At 45.1% G+C, this 23891-nt stretch overlaps 1 protein-coding gene across 4 annotated transcripts in view; it reads right to left on the bottom strand.

Moving 5' to 3' along the window:
* Nucleotides 1–23649, bottom strand: part of ZMAT4 (zinc finger matrin-type 4) — a 237808-nt gene extending 214159 nt beyond the window's left edge. Inside the window, exon 1 of one of the 4 annotated variants that reach the window (XM_081016453.1) lies at nt 23208–23649. The gene's annotated coding sequence lies outside the window, so the exon portion shown is untranslated. The remainder of the gene's footprint in view (nt 1–23207) is intronic. The other 3 variants (XM_081016452.1, XM_081016454.1, XM_081016455.1) reach the window with 3 other exon arrangements.
* Nucleotides 23650–23891: the final 242 nt, after the last annotated feature.

Raw genomic sequence — 23891 nt, 5'->3', positions numbered from 1 at the left:
AAAACTGACCAACAGGTCAACTGAAACCAACATTATTCCTACTGGTCAACATGTTAGGGCCATATGCCAGAGGAAGGAATGGTCAAATTGAAAGTGAGCATTACAAAGTTGAAATCTCCACCCTGCTCTCACTCTCTCCTCTCTATCCCAAGCCCAGGGCTGCAATGGGAATTAAGATACCCAGCCTCCTGCTAACCTAGCAAATAGCTCAGTCAGTAGAGCATGAGCCTCTTAATCTCAGGGTTGTGTGCTCAAGCCCCATGCTGGGTATAAAAATTCCTGCATTGCAGGGGCTTGGACTTGATGACCCTTGTGGTCCCTTCCAACTCTACAATTCTATGATTCTACAAATATCTGTCCTTCTTCTCGCACCATTGCAAACAGTTAGGAAAACAGGAAGGAGAGAAGTTATGATTCTGGAGCACACACGATGGCACATGAGGAGGAGAAAAGGCACCTTGGCCAGAAGGAAGCTGGAGTAACAGGAAGCTGGTTGGTTACTGATAGTTTTCTACTGCAGCTCCAGAAGAGGAGTCTGAGAGCTGGGGTGGGTGGGTGCTGGACTTAGTGCCAGAGAGACTATGGGGCAGCATTAAAGGAGAGAAATTATTCACTCTGATGCTTGCAGGACCCATGGAGGCTGTTTGCAGAGGTATGGATTCTACATCCATGTTGCCACGGATGTCATGTTTCCTCTTGGCCTTTTATTGGAAAGTGCATTGTGAGTTCTGTTGCTAGAAATGTCAGCCTTAACCTTACAGAACAGTACCATACTACCTTGGCAGAAAATAAAATAAAAGGAATACAGAATTGTTTACATGATGTTAACATCCTAGATACAATGTTCATCTGAATCCTATTCTACATCAGCCTTCCCAACCTGGTTCCCTCCAGATGTTTTGGATGACAACTCCCATCAGACCCTGGAGCCAATGGGAGCAAATAGTTCAGAACATCTGCAGGAAAGCAGGTTGCAGAAAGCTGTACTGAAAAACAGCTTGAAAGCAGATATTTTTAGTGTCTGAGCCAAATCTCTCTCTCGCTCTCACTCTCTCTCTCTCTCTCTCTCTCTCTCTCTCTCACACACACACACACACACACATAATTATCATGGGGCACAAACAGCAGCAGTGATGATGAACCTGTTGCCCTACAGATGATGTTGGATTCCAGCTCCCATCAGCTCCAGGCTGCACTGTCAATTGTCAGGGATGATGTGAATTGTAATCCAGAAACTCAGCAGAATCTGGGCAGACATTGGTTCCCCACTTCTGAACCTCACCCGCATTTCTCAGGACCCCAATTCAAATGAACAGGAACTCTACAAGAGCATGGAAAGAGCATCTGGCTGAGCCTATGGATTCTAATCAGAGTGAGCTCATGGGAAATTACTTCTGACTTGCTCAGGATTCCACTGCAAATGAAGCAAATCCTAAGCAAACATGGTATCAAGTCAGAAATGCTTTCCTTCCTCCAGCTCCTTCCCGACCCATTTAGATACAGTCATCCCATAATGTATCTGTTGCTGTGGCAACCAAGGTTTTGCACAAACAGCAGCATAAATAATTTTGTGAGAGCTTTGCCCAAATGTTTGGATCCTTGCTGCCGGGTATCAGAATGCACCTTTGCAGCTGAAGGTTTTCAGTGCACTTGGATTTTCTCCTAGCACAGCATCACTTGATGACCAATCCTGCTAGCCGGTCCATAGGAGGTGCTCAGCCCATGGAAGCTGCATGAAAAGTGTCTTCAACAGAGATGCTGGGAAACACATTTAAGTGAGAAATAGAAAATCAGTTCGGGGCATGTCTCCTGCCTATAAAATTTCAGCGCAGTTATTGTCCAGAGGAAGGACTTTATTTTTCCAGAGAAGCAGAACCTCCTTGTTTTCATCATCTGGTGCATCCCCCAAATACTTCAAAACAAGTGGAGCTGAATCCTTTCTATCTTGCTTCAACGGGACTCATAGCCCCAAGTGCTCTGCATAATCCATCCCTGCCAGTCCTCATCAAAATCAACTTGGAAACCCAGGAGGCAGAATGATGAAAGGTGGCAATGAGCTCAGATGTGGAGAAAGCCTTTCGGGATCAAACGTGACTCACAGCATTTAAGCAATTGTTTTAATACTGGTTCCCTGGCTTGCTGGCTGGCTTGCTTTATTTGTTTATTTATTTATTTATTTTAAGCATCTTCTGTGGTCTGATACTCTGGCTTAGATAAACAGAGCATACACAGGCAACTGGAAGCTCAGAGGAGCAGATCAATCCCTGAAAGGCTTCCCACATGGGCTCCATCATAGCTTGCCATCTCAGGCAGAAAAGTCCACAAGTGTGTGAAAGTCCATCTATGTTCATGCAAGTTTGAGTCACACAGGACTTCATATGGACTTCCTTTACAGAGAATTCCTTACCAATTCCTTACTATTTCTTACTATTTGGTCCTTGGGACTGAGGTTCCCCATCCCCATTCTGCCCATTTCCAAATGCTCTTTATTCTAACACTGCATTTTAACATTGCAAAATGGAGGGAAATAATTGTGAACAGTAACAGAATGTAAAGACTTGCAGCTCACTGGATCAGCTCCATTGCAAATTGAGCTGCATTCTTCTCTGGCTCAGAATTTAAGCTGAACTGTTCCCTCCCTCCCTCCCTTCCTGGCACTTTGAATTTTCTTGTTTCAGCAGCCAGGTGCTAAGGACACATGAGTGTGTAGCTTCTCAGGTCACTTGAGCCCTTTGTCTGAACATTAGACACCCTTTAAAAGAACATGTCCGGGGGCTTTTTGCTCATGACACCATCTCATGCACAAAAAGTCCTGGGATATGTCATTTCCAGAGTGACTGATGTGTACCCGGTCTTGGGTTTGCTGGAAAACTACAATTAAGAAGGCATTTGACAATGTCTCCTGGAGGTTTATGGAAATAACACTGGAGTTGACAGATAATTTCTCTTAACAAAGAGTTAAACTAGTTATAAATAACAATCTAATGGAAAACTAATATTAAGAGAGGTAAGAGACAGGGGTGTCCTTTATCCCCACTGTTATTTATTTTGGTGTTGGAAATTCTGAACACAAACATCAGAAAAGAAAAGAACATAAGGGGTATAGTTGTTGGAAACAAGACCTTCAAAGTTAAAGCCTTTGCTGATGACCTGACTATAACAATGAAAACCCCAAAAGAAAGTGTGCCAATAGCGATAGAGAAGATTACAGAATTTGGCTTAGTCGCAGGCTTCAAACTCAATAAAGAAAAAACCAAAATGTAAGTCAAAAATATGAGAGAACTACAATCATACCTCATGTTGCATCCGCTTCAGGTTACGTGTTTTCATGTTGCGTCCTGTGGCAACCCGGAAGTACTGAAACGGGTTACTTCCGGGTTTCGCCACTCGAGCATGCGCAGAAGTGCTAAATCACGCCACACGCGTAGACGTGGCACTTCAGCTTGCGTCAGTTCTGTGTTACAGATGGGTCCGTAACATGAAGTTCCACTGTACAACAACTTACAGGACTGACAATTTGTAAAAGAATCAAATATCTAGGAATCTGCATATCGGCAAAGAACATAAATCTTTATAAAGACAACTACTGTACATACCAATTTGGAAGGAGATAAAAAGAAGCTTGGAAATATGGGACAGGTTAACATTATCATTCTGGGGTAGGATCTCCACAATAAAAATGAATGTGTTGCCTAAAATGTTTTTTCTATTTCAAGCTATTCCAGTAGTGGACAGTGCAAAACATTTTAAGACCTGGCAGAAAGATATAACAAGATTTATTTGGCAGGTCAAGAGGTCAAGAATAAGTTATAAATTATTGACAGATGGCAGAAAAAGAGGAGGTTTTGCACTGACAAATTTAGAATTGTATCATGAAGCTGCATGCCTATCTTGGATTAAAGAATGGCTAGTATTGAAAAACACTGACATACTAGACCTAGGGGGCTTTAACAATCGTTTCGATTGGCATGCTTACTTATGTTATGACAAGGTGAAAGTCCACAGAGACTTTATGAATCATGTAATAAGAAGGTCCCTATACTCAATCTGGTTAAAAAACAAAGGTATCCTGGAACAAAAGACACCCTGGTGGCTATCGCTGATGGAAGCCATGACAATAAAAAAAAGGTTAACATCATGAATGATTGGGTTACATATAAAGAAATTCTCTGTGAAGGAGGTAACCGATTAAAACTCAAGAACTTTGAAGAGTTATGAGGGTCCCACCAATTCACATCCTCTAGTTAACCAAGTAAATAGTGGCAAGACCTAGCAAACGTTCGCTGCTCACACAGTCCTTAGGTACTGTGAGGCCACCGGATTCTTTCCCAAGAGGTGTAGATTGGCCTCTCCTTCAAAGGAACACACTGGATGTAATACAATGGGCCCCATCAATCTGTGACCAAAAAGGGGGGTGGGGCTCAATTATGTTGTAAAGCAGGAGTTGCCACCATGGTGTCATTGCATGCAATGGTGCCCTTGAGGTCTTCCTCTGGTGCCCAAATAGCCCCTGCTTTGGTCACATGGAGGTAGGGGAGCTGCTGCCCCCGCTTAAATCAAGTAAATAAATAAAAATACTTAACTAAAAGTAGAAATTGTAGAAAGATTTTGACAGATTTTTCTGAGTACTTGGGGCCAAAAGAAAGCAATTTAAAACAACTGTTGCTGAGACATTTCATTCCAAAGCTGCTGCTAACATGTAGGTGTCCTGCCCCGTCCGCCGCCCCCCCCCCCGGCCATAAATCCTGGCTATGCCCCTGGCTGGTCATGAGATGGTGAGGGGGGCTACCCTTTTCTCCCTTAAAAAGCCCTGAAGGGGAAAGTTGGAAGACTGACACACTTTCTTCCAGCTCAATGTACTTTTCAGGACTCAGATTAATTCTATTGGCTCTGAGGCTTCCCAGAACACACATTGTGTGGGAGTCTATGGAGTTTTACTCAAAGCTGACCTTTTGAAATCAATGGAGCCTAGGTATGTTCATTCATTTCAGTGGGTCTACCTTTGACTTTTTCTGTCTCACTGGGGGTTGGGGGGGGCTAATTCCAGGGAGGGAGACGGAAAGTGACCAGAGCGGAGGGTTCCTCCTGGCACTAGCTGAAAAATCTGAATGGGCCCACAGGCTTGAAAAGGCCAGTGCCCCCTGCCCATTCGCAAGGGACCCCATGCCATGCAGACACAGGGAGGGAGGGAGGACCCCCTGGCCTGCTCTTTAGCCTGCTCTGGTTTTTATTCCTCTTCCTTAGTGGCTTGTTATGAGTTTGATCCTGCACTCAGCTTCGCCTCACTCACAATTTCTTTCAAAAACAAGAATGCCACATGTGGCTAGCTTGAATGGTCCAGTTGCTCTTGAACCGTAAAAATCCTCCCTGTACATTTGTGGCCACAGGGCCATGCGTGAATGGCGCTTGCAGTGTTCGCCGTCGAAAAAGAGCAAGCGAGCATTTCAAGCTTCACTTCTGCAATCATCCAGTTGCACTTCACTGATGCTCACTGGGACCAGCTCTGGCTTCGAGGCTGCTGATCCCTCCGTCATTTCCTCTCCTGACCCTCCCCTCCCCCATGCATCCAGCCCTGACCCAGAACAACCAGCATGATCAATAAGAGGGACTCATGCCTGCTTTCCAGTGACTGGCTTAACTCTTTCCTCACCAGAGGAAGGCCATAGGGATTCTTGTGCTGAATCTCATTGAAATGTTGGCTAAAAAGAATAAAATTGCATTTTAGTGCAAGCTCATTCATTTGTCACTCAGATACATCCTGGCTCCTCTCTTTCAATTTGGGTCCTTCTCTTCATAAGGAATATGGATATTAGAACAAGAGCTGTGAAAAAAGGGGAAAAAACTGTGGGGGGGGTTTCTACCATCAGTTGATGGGGGGAAATTTGCACCTGAAAATTAACAAGGGAAGAGAAAATGTAAGCGACATTCTCATAGGTGGGGACGGAAATTAGCTGCCTTATACCAAGTCAGACCATTGGTTCATCTAGCTCAGTACTGAGTACACTGGCTGACAGCAGCTCTACAGGATTCCAGGCAGGAGTCTCTCCCAACCTTACCTGGAGATGCCAGGGAATGAATATGGGACTTTCTGCTTGCAAGGCTTGCAAGGCAGACACTACCACTACGGGCTTTTCAATGCATTGAACTTGTAAGAACTTGTGAAGCGACCAAGGGCAATTTGTGAGTGTCATTCATTCTACAAATTGTTTCACCAACGTTCTATCCTCTGCAGCCTCCCTGGGTGTCCATGCATCAATTGAAGCCCAGGGAAAGACATTAAGTTACTCCTCCTGTGGGGCTTTCTCAGATCAAGAAAACCAGGCAACCAGGGAGGCTGCAGAGCACTGAAGAACAGAACAGATATTCTCTTTCTCTCTCTCGGATGAACACACACACACACACACACACACACACACAACCTCAACCACACCTAGGTATGGCAATATGGAAAAATGGGATTGGTTCTCTCAATATCTCATCCCCCCCATCTAAATTCAGTTCTCTAAATTTCTGCAGCAATTTGTGCTGCAGGGAAATGTTTATTCTGCTAGGATATGCTTTTGAACGCTGTCAGCAGCGTGTCAAGGCCCAAGACACCACTGGCATGGTGTGACTGGGGCTGTGGGGACAGCAACCCCAGGCACATGATTCTGAAGGCACAAGAGGGTACAATTTAAGGAATGGCAAAAGATACTATCGAGGTTATCTTATAATAGATAAAAAGGAAAGAGGTGGATTTTCAATGCCAGATTATAAACTTTACTATGAGGCATCCTGCCTGTGTTGGTTGAAGAAATGGATAACTTTGGAAAATACGGATTTACTAGACTTAGAAGGATACGACAACAATTTGGGTGGCATTCTTATTTTTGGCATGACAAAGTAAAAGTTCATAAAGGGTTCCTAAACCATGTGATAAGAAAGATTTATGAAGTGTGGGACAGATATAAAAATCTGTTAGAACGGAAAACGGCATGGAGGCTTTCACCAACAGAGGTATTGTCTGTGAAAAAGTTGAACCTATGGTGAGATATTGATGGAAACCGAGAAAGGCTTAAAACTGAAACCATATGACCAAATAGAGGAAGTACTTACGGGTTGGTTGCAATATCATCAAGTAAATGGTATATTTAACGGAGACAAAAAAAACAGGATTTGAAAATATAAAAATCGAGATTCCAAATCGAACTGCTGGAGAGCAAAGTAAAATTGTTATCAAAAATGTACAATTTTTTGTTAGAATGGTATACAAAAGATGAAGAGATCAAAGAAGTTATGATAAAATGGGCTATTGACTTTGGGTATAATATTGAGTTTGAATCTTGGTCAAAATTGTGGAATGAAATCTTAAAATTTACTGCACGCATGGCCTTAAAAGAGAATGTAATGAAAATGACGTACAGGTGGTATTTGACACCGGTGAAGTCAGCCAAAATGTATAGGATGAGGAACAAACTATGCTGGAAATGTAAAGAGAAAGACGGAGATTTTTACCATATGTGGTGGACTTGCAATAAAGTAAAGGTATTTTGGGAACTGATCTACAATTAGTTTAAAAAGATGTTTAGATATACCTTCCCCCAAAAACCAGAAGCATTTTTGCTGGGTTTGATGGGAGAAGAAATTGCAAAGATAGATCAAAGACTATTTATGCATGCCACGACTGCGGCAAGAACTTTATTAGCCCAAAGGTGGAAAATGCAGGAATTACCAATGGTCAAGGAGTGGCAGACGAAAATCATGGACTATGTGGAATTAGCCAAGTGACAGGTAGAATCTGGGACCAAGATGACAAAAAATTTCAGAGAGACTGGAGTAAATTTATTGAGTATATAATTATTGTAAAAATCTGAAGATACTAGCGGGATTGAAATAAAGCCTGCAATGAAAAACCTGAAAAAACTTTAAACTTTCTAGACCAAAGAGTCTAGATTATAAGGATACAAAGATCAGAAGTTGAGGATTTAAAGTGTGATATAAAGACTTGAAAACAAAAACCTGTTGAAGGGATGGAGGGAAGTCACGAGCTCAGCAGTGCAAAGAGTTTATTTTGTTTGTTACTGTATTGCTATGTTGGAAATGTGTTAAATTTTTTAAAATTAAAATTACTTTTAAAAAAAACCAAAACATTTGAAGGTGGACTTACCTAATTCACAAACTGAAACTCAGCCATCTTTTGAAATCCACAATTCTCTAAATTTTGCAGTATAGTTCTCCAGCCAAGTAAGGTGTACACAGACACACACCTGGATAAATGTGTACTTAGCAATGCACACACAAAAATTCATTGTTTACGGGATATAGTTTGCAACAATGTAAACAAAAATATTTACATTATGGAGAAATTCACACTAAAATGCTGGTGAATTTTCACGAGGAATTTTAAAAAAAAGAATTTACAAATCGATGTAGAAATGCAGAGAACAGAGGGGAGCCAAAATTGACAGATTCATCTGCTCGCACCTCTGGTGGCCTTGTGGTAACTTAGTAGTGAGCTTACTGCAGGGGTGAGATTCAGACCAAGAAATCTCCTGGCTCACCACTTGGTCTTTTGTCCACTTCCCATTCTGGCGAAGGAGTTTTGCTCACTGGCAAAGCTCCTGTGCAAATGGTCCCAGTTCAGTGGAGGCTACCACTGCCCACAGCTACTGGTCAGGATTGCTATGGAGCATCTCCAGTGCCAGCAAATACCAGGTGCTTGTGGCCAACCCAGAGGGATCTATTTTCCTTCTCTTCCATATGCTTTCTTATCTTATTCAGTAGAACATCACAGGTCACACAACCCGACGTGAAACTCTCATGGCAACTGGGCATCACATGCTGAAACATGGACCGAGGAGGGTGACCAAGATGGTCAGGGGTCTGGTCAAGGGTTCCTAATGAGGAATGGTTGATGAAGTTGGGTGTGTTCAACCTGGAGGAGACTGAAAGGAGATATGATATGATATCTCAAGGGCTGTCACATGGAGGGGGGAACAAGCTTGTTTTCTCCAGTTCTGGAGGGTAGGACTCGAATCAATCGCTTCATATGACACGAAAGGAGATTCCAACTATAATATTTAGGAAACCTCTGACGGCAGCCCTGTATAGGGAAGCTTTTTAAGGTTTAATGTATTACTATGTTTTTGTATATGCTGGAAGCCTCCCAGAATGGCTGGGGCAACCCAGTCAGATGGGCAGGGTACAAATAAAAAAATAAGAAATGACGATGCTGCTGCTGCTGATGATTAGGAAGAACATTCTGACAGGAAGAGCTGTTTGACAGTGGCCGTTGTGGACTCTCCTTTCTTGGAGGTTTTTAAGCAGAGGTTGAAAGGCCATTTGTCATGGATGCTTTAGCTGAGATCCCCGCATTGCAGGAAGTTGGACTAGATGATCCTTCTGAATCTATGATTCAACTGAAAGCACTTAATAGAAGGCAGCCTTCTTACCTCCTAAGCCCTGTCAACTACCGTTTGTGCCCCCAGGCGGAAGAATAACCATGAAGCGGAGAAGAGCACATCAGAGCGTGTGGCCAGGGATGCTACACATTGGTGCATTGAGAGAGGTGCTAGAACAGCCCCTCCTCCCCAGCCAGCAAGGCCCTATGATGGTGGGGCTCATGTGATCACAGCCATGCTGACCAGGGCTAATGAGAGCTGTGATCCAAAGCGTTGGTGGAAGGGCTCCCACTTGGGGAAGGCCACACTATAAGGAAAGAACAGCAGTTTCATTTCCATAGGAAAAAATATGTTCTCTTTAGCCACCTTTTGCTAAATGAGACAAAACCGGCGATCAGGGAAGAAACAAGAGCATTGCAGTTAACAAGAAATTAAGCCAGCAATAAAATTAGAGAGGAATTAGGAATGGCTCCCCGGGGAGTGTTTCCTCAAGTCAAGGTCATTCTGTGAACTAGATATCCCTTGACAACTTTGTTTCCTTCTAATTAATAAATATGTACGTGAGCAGCAAGACTCCCAGAGAAAATGGCACCCCCCCCCCCCGCAGCCAACCTTGAGCCCCATGTCTGCGTTTTGGCTGCGCCGGTCATGTTACCTGGCAGCTGGCGCCAGCAGGGGCTCCTACTGCTGGGAGGAAAGCAAGAGCATCAGCACATTGAGCAGACGCGGTAAAAGTGCCAGCCGGCACTTTCATGCCAAGGTGACCAGGAGCGGACGGAGCTTTGGGCAAAGCTGCAGAGAGTCAAACATCAAAGACTGGGGGACTCTTTCAGCAAGGTGGGGGGAGGTTTTGTGCACCCTGAGGGCCACCTTCCCGTCTGGGCAACCTTTCAGGGGCCACATAGCAGTGGGGGTGGGTGGCAAGAGGCAAAACTGGGCAGGCAATTGAAGTAATGTTCACCTTTGCCCAGTAGGGTAGTTTTTGCACACTTTCTCTCTCCTCCATCCAGGCAGGCATTTTCAGAGTTCAAGGACACATTCCAGGTAGGCAAAGACATTCCAGGAGGCTGCAAACAGGGCAAGGGAGGGCTTGGCCTGGGGAGAGGGGGGGTGGCTAGGGTGGCCTGGAGAGAGTTTCAAGGGCCACAGAGAGAGACCTTGAGGGCCACTTTAGCAGTAATCTGCCTCATTTGGAGATGAAACGGGGAGGGGGGGTTACAAGCATGATAAGATACTTGCTACAAAATAGCAGGGGTGAGCCAAAACTTACTTGCCTATTCGGCACAGTAGGAAGGGAGGGAGACCCTTACTTGTCCTCCATAATGTCACCACGTGATCAATGTGATAGCTCTCTTTTCGTTTACTGAAGCCCAAGCCCCCTGTAACTGAGATGTAGGGTCAGGATGCTGTCCATTCATGAGGTAGCCTCCGGTCAGATGGTGGTCATCCACATCTCTAACACAGGAATGCAGAAGGAACAGCAGGCAAGGAGGGGGGCAGGGTGAGAAGAGCCACGAAGAAAACAGGCAGCCGAAGGGGAGGTACCAGAGAGCACTGAACAAGTTCAAAAATAGTAAATATGCCTAAAACCTTCTCCAGAAGAGGAACATTGGTAATTTCAAGGGCAGAAGCAAAGTGCTTCCTCTCTCATGCCTCCAAATACAGTACCGCCCTTTACTGCTACTCTGAAAACAGAAATAAGATCAGAAGGGGGAGAGGATCTACACACCTCTCTATAGCTGTTGGTGAGTGACTCGCATCTGCCACCATCACATGTAGTCCCACCACAAGTAACTGGTGTCTGTGGAGGGAGCACCCGGCTCATAAATTCTCCCAGATCAGATCTGCCCATATTCCCTGGAAGAGTTTCTGTGACAAAGATCTGGCTCATCCGTGCAGTACATCACTTTATCTCTTGCCATGTGATTGCACTGAGCTGAATCGGCTAAGTGTCTCTGTTACAAGCATTCTGTTTGAGTTGACATTGGACGATACAAATGTTCTTTCCTTGGTGATTAATGTGTGATGGCTCATTTTCACACACATGACAAAGGATGTGTTTTTGGCACAACCAAAATGCAAGTAGCTTTTTAAGGAGAGTAGCAAACTGTAATGGGCATCACATAAAAGGACCTGTGCTCCTTCACGCTCCCTCGCTTATAGTCACATTTGTCCCTGTTTCTGTCTTTTAGTTATGTAGGATATAATCACACTTTAACTACTAGTGTTTATCCCTTACCTGTTTTAAGTCTTATTTGCTCAGTTTATCCTCATATTTTTAATCTTATGCTGGTCTGTGACCAAAATAAAGTTTGATACTGATACTGAATGGGAATCACGAAAGGGGAAGGGGTTGTTGTCTTTGTCCATAATTTGAGCACTGCTTACATGGTCCAAAACATCCACTGTCCACTTTTGCCTCTGATCTCACCCACTACTGGAATGTGGCCTTTGGACTGAAAAAGGTTCCCCATTCCTGAATTACACATACCCAATGCACAGCAACACACAGCCTAATACCCAGTTTGTTAGGATCAGCATGACCGAAATCCTATGCATTTTTTTTCCTGGGAATAAACTCCATGGAATCAGGAGAGGTTACTTACAAGATTCTACTTGTAAAAATGTGTTAAGAAAATACATTTGCCGCACTGAAACAAAATCTTTAGCTTTTAATAATAAATGCAAACCATATTGCAAAGAAGTGCTACCATTTAAAATGCTAGCCTGAAATAGAAATTCCATGAAATAAAAGGAAAAATATCCATCTTCTGCTTGATTGTTTTTCTGATTCTCTGGCTTCCTCAGTCCTAATCTGTCACAAGCAATCTTGAAAGACTCCTTAACACCTCACATATGTGCTGGGACAAAAGATGTTTGTCAGTTGTGTTGATGCTCTGGCAAATAATGGCATCACTCCTGCTCTGAAAAAAGTCCCAAAGCTGAGTCCCACTGTACTACACCATTGCAAAAGATGGGGCAGAATTTTGATTCAGTTTTGCATTTGAAGGCAAACTTACTTAGTTTTTGCTTTCTGGAACCATATGGGAATCAAAACACTGCCATCTTTCAACATTCACACTTCGTCTAATCTTGCAGTGCACTTCTCCGGCCAAGTAATGTGAATAAAATGCATATTGTTGTGAGTTTGTGGATGCCAAACACCCTAAATAGCCAGACCTGGGTGTATTAAGCCAGACTCATGTGTATTAGGCTTTGTATGAGACACTTATAATTCCCCAGACCTGTGTGTATTAAGCTGTGTGTTAGACACCTTTCTAAACCCTAGGAATCAGGATGTGTTAAAAACAAATTAGATGATAACCAGGGGACAGGCCATTAAATAAACCAAGCATCAAAAGGACTCTGACTGAGATGGCCAGTGGATGGGGCCCCTCCCTCCCTCAGCAGTTGAGTTATGTGACCGGGAGACACAAAGCAGCAGACAGAACATGATGTCTGCTTGGATCAAGGGCTGCACCTATGGAGGAAGCAAGACCCTCCTGGAGTGCTGATGCTCATTTCCAAAAGAAAACACAGACCCTGAGTAAGCGTGACTGGAATCTCACATTGCTCAGAGATTGGCGCGGGCTGCAACAATATACTAGGGTAAGGTGTTAATAAAAATGCACATATTAGCAGAAATAACAAAAACATGTGCTATATTTTGGGGAAATGATTTGCAAAAATGTGTACATTAGGCAAAATTGAAGACCATTTTGAGAAATTTGCATTAAAATGCTGGTGAATTTTCATGAGAATTGGGGTGTACCTGCAGGTGTGTGCACACAGGAGAACAGCGTTTGCAAGTGATATAATTTCTTTACAGGGCATACTGTGATCAAGCCACAGCTAAAAACACAGCAGCAAGGGCTGGTTAAAAAGCTGGCAACTATTAGGACCAGAAGGCAGAAATAGGTCTCCTGCAGTTTGTAACAGATTTAACAACAACACAGTCCTATTTTAATCTCAGTTGTTGGAGATCTGATGGGACTGATTCAATTGTTTATTTAAAAAGGTGCATGGATATAGCACATGAATAGCAGAAGGCATGTGTTGAGATCAACAGGCTCTGAAAGAGTATTATTCTCCTGCCCTCCTTCTCTCTCTCTCTCCTCACCCCCTCCGCCCTCCGCCCTCCGCTCCCCGGCTGTGGGGTTACATCTATGCCGGATGCAACAGCCATTGGGAGGTGGGGAGGGGGTGAAATCAATGCTTTGTAGCAATATGTGGGACTGCATTGCATTTTTATGAATTATGAAATGCCCAAGGCAAGCCCTGAACGTCAGACTAACCTAAGTTGGGAAACAGAGCTTTGGGGTGAGCCAACATGAACCTGAGAATATTATCATGGAGATAGCAGTATAGTTTAGGAAATATGGAGCATGGAAATGCTTCAAAATTTACAACAAATCAGCCGTTTCTGGTCTGGGCAGGTTCTGCCTGTATCCATGCATACATCTTTTCCATCGTATTTCCAATTATTAGCTGCATTTTAAAAAAATAAAGCCTCATGAAGATGCATATTTAAAATGTTCTTTCAAAATACTATTGAAATATGTACTTTATCTCAATGTATGCATTTCTAAACAGTGCGTATTTTAAGAGCATTCTGGTATCTTTCTGAGCCACAAAAATGGCTCAGAATCCAAGACACTCCACAGACATCCAGATCCACATGTTGGTCCCTGATGTGCAGAGTGGATCAGTTTGCTTCAGGATTCATATAATTCAAATTCTGTGAGCATGCCTAATGGACAACAACTACTACAACAACATAACCTTAAGCAAACCTTCTGTCTTGCACAAAGGCACAATCTCAAAAGCTTCTGCTGCCGATTCCAGGAGGCTTCAAATGTAAAACATGCTGCCCCTGGCAATTTGGGGAGAGGGGACTGAATTAAGGACTTCTGTATAGAAAAAAACCCTGGGAGCCGACTATAGGGAGAAAGGGTGATAATTTCACTGGGATGGGGGGGGGGTCACAGAGAGACTGGCAGCAGAGTAGAGGAAAGAACAAGTTGTTAGTCTTTCCAGGTGACTCTCCAGGGATTGATGGAAATTACTCAGCATAACACAATGCAAGCGTCAAGGGATAACTATGGACCAGCCCTGCGCTTGAGGATGAGACACAAAAGCTGCTGTTTAACAGGAAGACTTTATTATACAGTCTAGCCAAACTAGACAGCATCTTAAAAAGTAGAGACATCACCTTGCCAACAAAGGTCCGTATAGTAAAGGCTATGGTTTTCCCAGTAGTGATGTATGGAAGTGAAGGCTGGACCATAAAGAAGGCTAATCGCCGAAGAATTGATGCTTTTGAATTATGGTGCTGGAGGAGACTCTTGAGAGTCCCATGGACTGCAAGAAGATCAAGCCTATCCATTCTTAAGCCCTGAGTGCTCACTGGAAGGACAGATCGTGAAGCTGAGGCTCCAATACTTTGGCCACCTCATAAGAAGAGAAGACTCCCTGGAAAAGACCCTGATGTTGGGAAAGATGGAGGGCACAAGGAGAAGGGGACGACAGAGGATGAGATGGTTGGATAGTGTTCTCGAAGCTACCAGCATGAGTTTGACCAAACTGTGAGAGGCAGTGGAAGACAGGAGTGCCTGGCGTGCTCTGGTCCATGGGCTCACGAAGAGTCGGACACAACTAAACAACAACAGCCAAACTGGAGAAAGGCCAGAGCCCAGTGGTAGAGCATCTCCAGTTTGGGCTGGGAATGTTTCCTGTCTGTAACCCTGGAGATATGCTGCCAGCCAGTGTTGACAATACTGAACTAGATGCAACCAACTGTCTGACTCCGTACAGGACAGCTTCCTAAGTTCCTGAATTCAGCAAAGGCTAGAGATGGAAATATAGTCTGGGAGAGGTGGGAAGGTGGTATGACACAAACTACTGGGCACATGGCTTCTCCTGCAAGCCAGCTGCATCAGTGAACGGCAAAGCTGCTATGGAAAACTGTCTGCATCTGCCCACTGGCCACACTTCCTGGAATGCCTTGGGAGCAACACCACGTCTCTTTGCATCTTGTCACTCAAAGTATTCTAGGAAGGGGGGCTAGCAGGAAGTGGCACAAGGCTGTCTCCACAGCTTCCCACCAACTGCACTTTGGACCAAGAGCCAGCAGACATAGCAGGAACCCCATCCCAAACATTTCTAAATGCCTTCCGAAAAGAGCAGAAGATTTGCACTCTTTTCCTTAGAGAAATGTTGTCAAGAAACTGGAAAAGAACCCATGGAAAGCTGGGTCTTTAGTGGAAGACTGACTGTATGAGTTAGAAGGGGCTGCTTAACACTTTCCTGGCAAGCTGCTTAGTTCTTTTCTCCCACAAGCAAAAAAGTAGTTGAGTAGAAAATTGGGTGGTGGGGAAGAACATCAGAAGATGGATCAGGCCAAAAGGAGTCCATCTAGTCTAGAGTCCGGTTCTCACCTTGGCCAACCGGATGCCACAACGGGAAGCCTGCAGCGGGCAGCTGAGTGCAGCAGCAGCAGCAGCAGCAGCAGCAGCACTCTCCTCACTTGTGATTCCCAGCAGCTGGAACTTATGGCAGTTCTCCAAGGAGCTCCAAGTGGCATACATGGTTCTTCCAATCCTCATTTAATCCCTACAACAAGCCTGTGAGGTGTGTTAGGCTGAGAGGCAGAATGACTGGCCCAAGGTCACCCAGTGAGCTTCATGGCAGAGCTGTGATTTGAACCCTGGTCTCCCAGGGTCCAGTGCTCTAATTGTTACACCACCCTGGCTCTTAGGATTCAGCCACCCCTACACACTCCAACCTGATTTTCCATTTTCCTTCTGGCGGTGGTAGGTGGCAAGGAGAGAATCACAGAATTACACATAAGGCGCAATCTGGTCCTAAATTTAGAGAGCTGCAAAGATTACCAGAGGGAAGGTGGGGGGGCATTAGGACACCTATGCCTTGATGCAGATGCAGGCCTTCAGTTTCTGTAAGGAGGTGATGACAAAGGAGCAGCATCAACTGCTTCACCTGAGAGGTAGGTTTTGAGCAGAGATTTTAAGGAAAGCTGGCTTTGTGCTAAAGCCATAAAGGCTACACACGCACCACACATTTAAAGACTGCAACTCCCTCCAAACAATCCCAGGAACTGTAGTTTTCTAAGAGTGCTAGGAATTGTAGCACTGGGGAATATAGTTCCCAGAATTCTTTGTGCTTTAAAAGTGTGGTGTGTCCATGGTCAAAGTCTGCATTGGTCTCGGGCATGTTGAAGAAGGGCCGTGACTCAGGGGCACAGCATCTGCTTTGCCAGCAGAACGCCCAAGCTGGTCTGGGATAGCACCCCCCCACACACACACCCTGAAATCCTGGAGGGCCACAGCTAGTCATTGTACGCACGACTGAGCTACAGAGGTGGACCAATGGCCTCTCTCAGTCTGAGGCAACTTCCAATGTTTCTAAGAGGGTAAAGGAAGTAGCAGACTTTATAGATTAGGCACTCCTAGATGTTTATGCAAGTTCCAGGTTACACTAGGGATTCAGAGATGAAAAAACACCTAGAAACCAATTCTCTGAATTTGGCAGTGGGGGGGAGAGTTTTGGAAAATGCAAAAGTGGTGGGGACCCCCTTCTCTAAATTGCCAGGCCCACTTTCTTGTCCCCTTCCGTGCCCCTTTACTCACCAACCAGTCTGATGAAGAGTTTTGGTCACGACTGGACCTAATGGTCAGGGGTCCCTTTACCTTTACCTTTAATAAAGTCATTGCCCTTCAGTGAGGTCTTCGCAGGACACAGCTAGTATGGTGTAGTGGTCAGAGTGCTGGACTAGAGCCTGGGAGACCTGGGTTCAAATCCCCCTCTCAGCTACAAAGATCAGCTGACAGACCTTGGACCTGGCACAGTCTCTCAGCCTAACCCAACCTAACTCACCAGTAGGAAAGGAGATAAACAAATACAAGAAAAACTGAGAAGAATCATAGACAGCCCCCAAACAGATCATTCTGAAGGTGGAGAGAGACTGGTGTGATTTAGGATCTTATGTTCATATACACTCCCCATTTAATCTTCATCTGACTTTCCCCCAATACCTGATAACCTCCTCAAAAACCTACTGAGCAAGCACCAATTGGAACTCTTGGGTCAAACATGGCAAAGTGAGTCTCTAGAGCAACATCCATGACGGTTCACACCAATAAATCCTGAAACATGCAACAAGAAGGATTTGCCCCAGGAATGTTGGCTGTCTCTACTATTGCTGTGCCAAAATTTTCTCCTACAGGCCCCTGCTCATCAATTAATAAGAAAGCAAATTGTATTTGAAAATTATGACCAGAGAAGGAAAATTTCAGTGAGATTCTCATGGGTAAGGTATAGAGTTATAGTTGAGCTCACCTTACTTTTGAATTTTTGTGAGTGGCCTTTCTCTTGGTCCACAGTTCATCTCACCTGTGATCTGTACTCTGCTGTCTTCCCAGGTGCTCACACTTCAATCAGAGCCCAGGGGAAGAGCCTCCCAGGAGGCTTTTTTGAACCAGGAAGTGTAGGCAGCTGGAAAAAATGCTAACTGAAAATAAAAACACAGGTGCAACACTTGACCACCTCACAAGGGCAAGGGCTCAGTCACAGAAATGATAATGAAATCACCAAGTGTGCTGTGAAGGAAGCGGGGGTGGGAGTGGGGAATGGAAGTCTCTTTCGCAGAGGCAGAAAACATCTGAGAAATCGAGGCACAAATTTCTGCACAGCACTTGTTTCTAGATTTTTTAGCGCACTCGCCATCCTTCTGACCTTCACATGCTCTGCTGCACACTGCTCTCTGACAACGCCACACTTCCAGAGCTGCAGCATGGAACACCTACAACAGATTCTGCCACCAGACTTTGCTCCCACCTTTTGCACCACTTTCCCAGGAGGTTGTACAGGAGGTTTTCTTCTTGTTAAAATATCTCTCCCCCCCACACACACACAAGAAAGGTGGGAAACATCCAAAGGTATAATAGAAAAATAATTTATTGTATTTTATTTTAAAGGTTTATTCATTGTGTCACTGTTTCCAGTGGAAAAAGGCATGTATAAAGATTAATTACTCAACAGTGTTATAATCTAAAAAGGAAAGAACAGAAAGTCAATGTTTTGGGCAAACTTTTTTTTTTTTTTTAAAAAAAAGACACCTACATGTTTTCCTTCTGTGAATTAGTACAGCTCTTGTTTTTAGAATCACTAAACATCCTCTAGCAGATAAGGTAATTCTGCACAGACCTGCAGAGGAGGAGAATCACTGCGCTGAGCAAAAAGTATCGTACAACATCATCGCAGCAAGACTCCAGACTGTCTTCAAGGGGTAAGATTTAGAGAGGTGCAAAATTATCTTGGGGAATTTTATGAGACCTGCTATAATTGTCGTCTTCTTGTTTCCCCTTGAGAGAATCCTCCAGGGTTGCACCAAGACACCACATTACCAAAGCAACATTCAGCAGCATAAGGCTTGCAGTGCTATGCGCATCCACCTGCAAGGAAGCCTCTGATAACTCAGGGGGACTTACTTCTGAGTAGACATGCAGAGGCTCAGAGTGTGCATTTGACTTGATTTCTTCCACTGAAATCCACCAGGGCTGCTGCAGCTGGCTTTGGAGCAGGTTTAAGGTGGCCAAATGCGGAGAGGACAGACAGGCCTCTTGCCACACCTCTCATCAACTTCCTACACACCACACATTGAAAGCACATTATGGCTTCCCCCAGTGACTCCTGGGAACTTTCATTTATACCCCACAGAGACATCAGAGAGTTGTGGAGTTTGAAGGGATCCCGAGGACCATCTAGAGCAACCCCTTGCAATGCAGGAATCTCAACATGGGTCTCCCATCCAATTTTAAACCATACTGGATCTTGCATAGCTTTGCAAATGTGCTAGTGGTTTTATTGCTGCACAATTTGCCCTGTCCTCCTTTGCACCTCGCCAGCCAAAGTGGCCCTTTACTTTTTTAAAACATTAGAACAATATTTTTATAGCTTTTAATCATCTTATGGATATCTCCTTGATAGCTTCAGAGAGGCAACCCAGAAGCAAAATGGATCATCAACTGGCGGCTCCGAGAGCGAGGCTGAGCCAGATGCAGGAAAAGGGCTTGTCTACTTCTTCTACTGACCTGTGTGGTAGGCAACACCTCCTGAAGTTCCCTTGGCTACACAACTACTTTGGGGATTGGACTAGATGACCATTTGGGTACCCTTCCAACTCTGTGATTCTATGATTAAAGGTACATAAGCCTCGTCCTCATTTGCTGCTTCTGGGCCACCCTACTGAGAGCACTGCCTGCACTCCCTGCCCCCACCAAACAATATGCCAGAGGCGACAAGTGCAGAGGGAGTGGCATCTGAGGCAAGGGGACTTGCTTAGCACTCCTTTTCTTGGGTGGATCAGAACATCTATGGCCCACCAGGGCTCTCCCCAAAACTACCTGCCAACTCAGACCCCTCACACGAGAGCAATTTAAAAAGTGATCCGGGTGAAACTCCCCCATGCCTGTGCTGCAGCAACCCTCTCGGCAGGTGAGCAGGTGTGATCTCTGTGCTGCCACAGTTCCTGCTGCAGCTCACTCTTCAGCTACAGACAGGTATTCTCCCCCACCCAGGAAAGTGAGAGATACCCTTTGCTCCTTTCTCAAGCTCCGCCCCCCATCCTCCTGTTGTTCTCTTCCTACAGCAGATGAGTCATTTGTCTGCAACCCTCTTTCAAAGCATCTCTCCTAATATTCTGTCTCAAATCAAAAGCCTTTCCCAGTTGGCAGCCGAACAAATCCTGCAGAGTCTCCGGAAAGCAAACACAGACTCTCAAGGAGGAATCCGTCCACTGCCTTCAGAAACCCGCAACTCTCTTACGCTTCGTCAAATGCTCTGCTTTTGCCCATCCAATGGAGCCACTGATACAGTCAAAGATTGGGGTGGGGTGGGGGAGGAATCGCTGAGGGCGAGAAGATTGCCCTGCACTCTCCGACTCTCTCTGCCTTTCTCTCTGGCCTGTGGGGGGTGGGGCTCCCTGTTGAGGCATATAGGAACACATTTGTGCAAGAATACACACACGCGAGGGGGGGGGGGTCGGGGCAGCAAGCAGCCAATTGCTGTTATTCTTTGTTAAGGCTTGTTGATTGATGGTGCTGATTATTGGTAGTATTAGCATTTCAGTTTCTGATCTGCCCTTCACCCAAGAGGTCCGAGCGTGGGCTTCAGAAATTTAAAACACACAATATTAAAATCAGTGCAAAGCTAATGCAATTAAAAGAGGGTGACGGGTCCTAAAATATAAAGATCTCTGGTGCCAGGATGAAGAGGTGCATCTTCAGTGTTTGGATCAGTTCAGGTTGGAAACATCAATGTCATTCCTGCACCTGACAAAGTGGAAAGCCCTTTCTTAGGGAAAGCCTGAGTCTGTGCAGAGATTATTGCTTGTGTGGGAGGAGGAGGGGTCTTCCCAGAGAACCTGCATGCAGAGGCATCATTGGCAATTGTGTGCTCCCTCATCCTCCCGTGGTTGCTGAGCAAATAGGTTCAACAGGTTTTGGTAGTGCTTCAAAAACCTGCCTCACCCATTGGAACTGGGCTTGCAGCTGACAATATAAAAATGAGCATGCTGCAGCAAACATTGCCTCCCCCAGACCACTCTTAAAGAAGACTCCTCATTCTCCAGCCCAAGAGTATATGGGACACACCAGATCAATCTGAGCAAGCATACTCAGGCAGTGCTGCTCTCCATTCCTATATGGATAAGCAAGCCAATATGAGGAGGTGAACCAGAAACCTCACTAACCCATCAGCCTGGGGCCACAAATGGATAGGCCATAGCTCAGAAGCAAAGCATTTGCCTAGCACACCAAATGTCCCAGGTTCAATCACCAGCATCTTCCCTTGATATCAGGCAACAGGGAAGGAACTTTGCTCAAGATCGTAAGCTGCTGGATTTCAGAGCAGATGATAACGCTGGGATAGAAATGCAGACCAGCGTTCTAAGTCAATGTAAGGCATGTTCAGATGCTCAGCCCCACACACATGGCTGTGGGCTTGGCTTGGGTGCAGATTTAATGTTCTGTTTGCCTCAGACACATGTTGAAAGCTGGTTTTATTAGGTAAAAGGACCCAAGTTCAAATCCAGCCCATTCCACCTATGAAAACACAGCTGCTATAATATTGCCCAATCTGTTTTTGCCCTGCCAGGCTGTATTCACGCATGAGGCATAAGAAAGCCATTGCCCTAAATGTCCCACAATTGCAATTCAAAAGCAAAATCTATCCTGGCTAGAACATACTTTCTAATGAGAACTGGTGCTTTCTACCCCACATTGGAAATGTCCACACATGCGCTGAAACAGTGTGAGGCTCATGGCCATTATATGAAGCTGCATGTGTGAAACCTCTTCTCCAGTCTTTTGGTTTTTATCCTTTTCCCCCCAGCCCCAAGTTCCTTAAACTGAGGTTTCATATTACTGAGGGCTGGCAATTCAGAGAGTGAGAGTGGATACCCTTTGAATAATAGTAATAGCAGTAATCATCCTCACCTGACTTTTCTTTAAATAAGTAACCTTAAATATATTTGGCTGGTGACACTTTTCCTAGGATGGGGAGAGGTGCTGAGCAAATATTTACCTATTAAATTTCTGTGGGTCAGGGCTCTTAAAGACACAGGCGCAAGCCCAGTTAGAAAAAGACAGCATGCATACCCACCATAGGCACCCCGCTGAGGTGTGCTCTGAGCTCCTGCCTATATCCAGGCTGACAGCATGGGCTCAACTGCACAACTGCAGAAGCAAAATGCCAGGAGCTCTCTATACCCAAGCCCTCTGTGGGCCACTTCAAGGTGGCTTGGGGTGGGGGCTCCAGAGGATCACAGGTTAAGTGCAGGACAGACATGCTCAAGCAACATTTGCTATCCCAGAAGGGGATAACACTTTGCACTTGGGGTCCTCTTGATGCTGCTGTGCTACAACTCCCAGAAGCCTCAGAAGCCAGTGTGGCCAAGGATGAAGAGTGAAGGATGGTGGGAGCTGGAGTCCAGCAACATCTGGGAGGCCCCACAGGTTCCCCACACCTGGTTTAGAGGCATTGTGACAAAAAAAGCTTTCCCAAATTCCTCCTCCTGTTGTTTTAACTGTTCTAAGTGCAGGATGCCCTCACTTCCTTGCAAGAGTGGCTTTCTAACAGCCCTTGAATGGTCCCTGAATGTCAACATTTTTTGGCTTGCAAACCAGAGAGCACCGTTGCATGGCTGCCTGTCTGCAGACATCTGCAATGTACTAAACAAACTTCACGTGGACAAGCCAGGATCTTGGGGACAGACCAGTCCAAGTTTGACAGCTCACACGAGGCCCCCTCTAAAGTTCTGAATTCAAATGGTGCCCATATTTACTCAGGAGTAAGCACCACTGAACACAGTGGGATTTACTTCTGCATTAGCACACATTGGAGGATTGCATACTTTAAAAAAACACACACACATGCCAGGTCTAAATAGATTTACCTCTCATGGCACAACAAGGATGATCAGACTTGGCAACGCTTTGGACCTTGCTGCTGCTGCTCACTCACACACAGCATTAAAAATGCTCAGACTAGTAGTTGCTGCTGTTTTTACAGGCACCTACACTGCCAGTCCTACACATACCCCTGCCCCGCATTACCCCCATCTTAAAGTTAGGAAGGGGGAAGCAATACAGAGGTACCATATTGCTGCTGCTGTTTTTCAGACAAAGAAGAGAAGCTAGTAGACCATTTTCCTTTTCCACACAAGCGGCAGAAATTTTCCTAATAAAAACTTTTCTCTGGCTGCTAAAGCATCACAGACCCAGACCATATGATCCACCCAGGTGGCAGTACCTTTTACCAAGGAAGACAGGAAGGAGGCAGCAGGAGGCAGTCCAGGGTTGATGCTACAGCAGCGTTCCACAAACACCGGTGCTTAGATTCCTGCTTCCCCTCTCACTCTGCAGCCAGATCTTTCAGCAGCCCAGACCAACTGGGCTGGAAATGCATTTAGTAATTATTTGCCGGATCTCAAGCCCCACCTCCAGGGCTCCGATTGGTTGGTTGATCCTGTGCTGGCCCATCTCCGCTTTAGTGCAGCCTCCCTCTCCGTTTAGCTGCTGTTGTTATCAAGAGCGTTGGGGAAGGCTAATTATGTGTTCTGTAGACAAGCTTTGGATCTTGCGATGTGCCGACTGGTGTCAAGGGAAACAAAGGAAGTTCTCCGAGGTTGGAATGGAAGCAGGTCACGTGCCCTGCGAGCCCCTTTGAGAAATGATAATCATGTCAGCTCCTCAATAGTATATTCTCGTAGCAAATCGCATTGGTGCCCAGCTGATTTCAGCAACCTGCATATTTTATGCAAATCGAGCAAGTTTTGCATAATTTATTGGGGGGGTGTTTGCTTTTTTGTATAAATTTACACCATTTCTTCTGACCATGCAGAGGGACAAGGGATTATTATAAGAGACACTGAACTGCCTGTTTTTGACAACCGGCAATAGCAAAACCTCCTTGAGCTGCCCCTCAGGCTTCAGA

This window comes from Podarcis pityusensis, assembly GCF_964106645.2.
Source record: "Podarcis pityusensis genome assembly, chromosome: 8".
In the NCBI taxonomy this organism is placed as follows: Eukaryota; Metazoa; Chordata; class Lepidosauria; order Squamata; family Lacertidae; genus Podarcis; species Podarcis pityusensis.
Note: the sequence above shows the minus strand (reverse complement) of the source record. Positions and strands in the feature narration are given on the sequence as shown.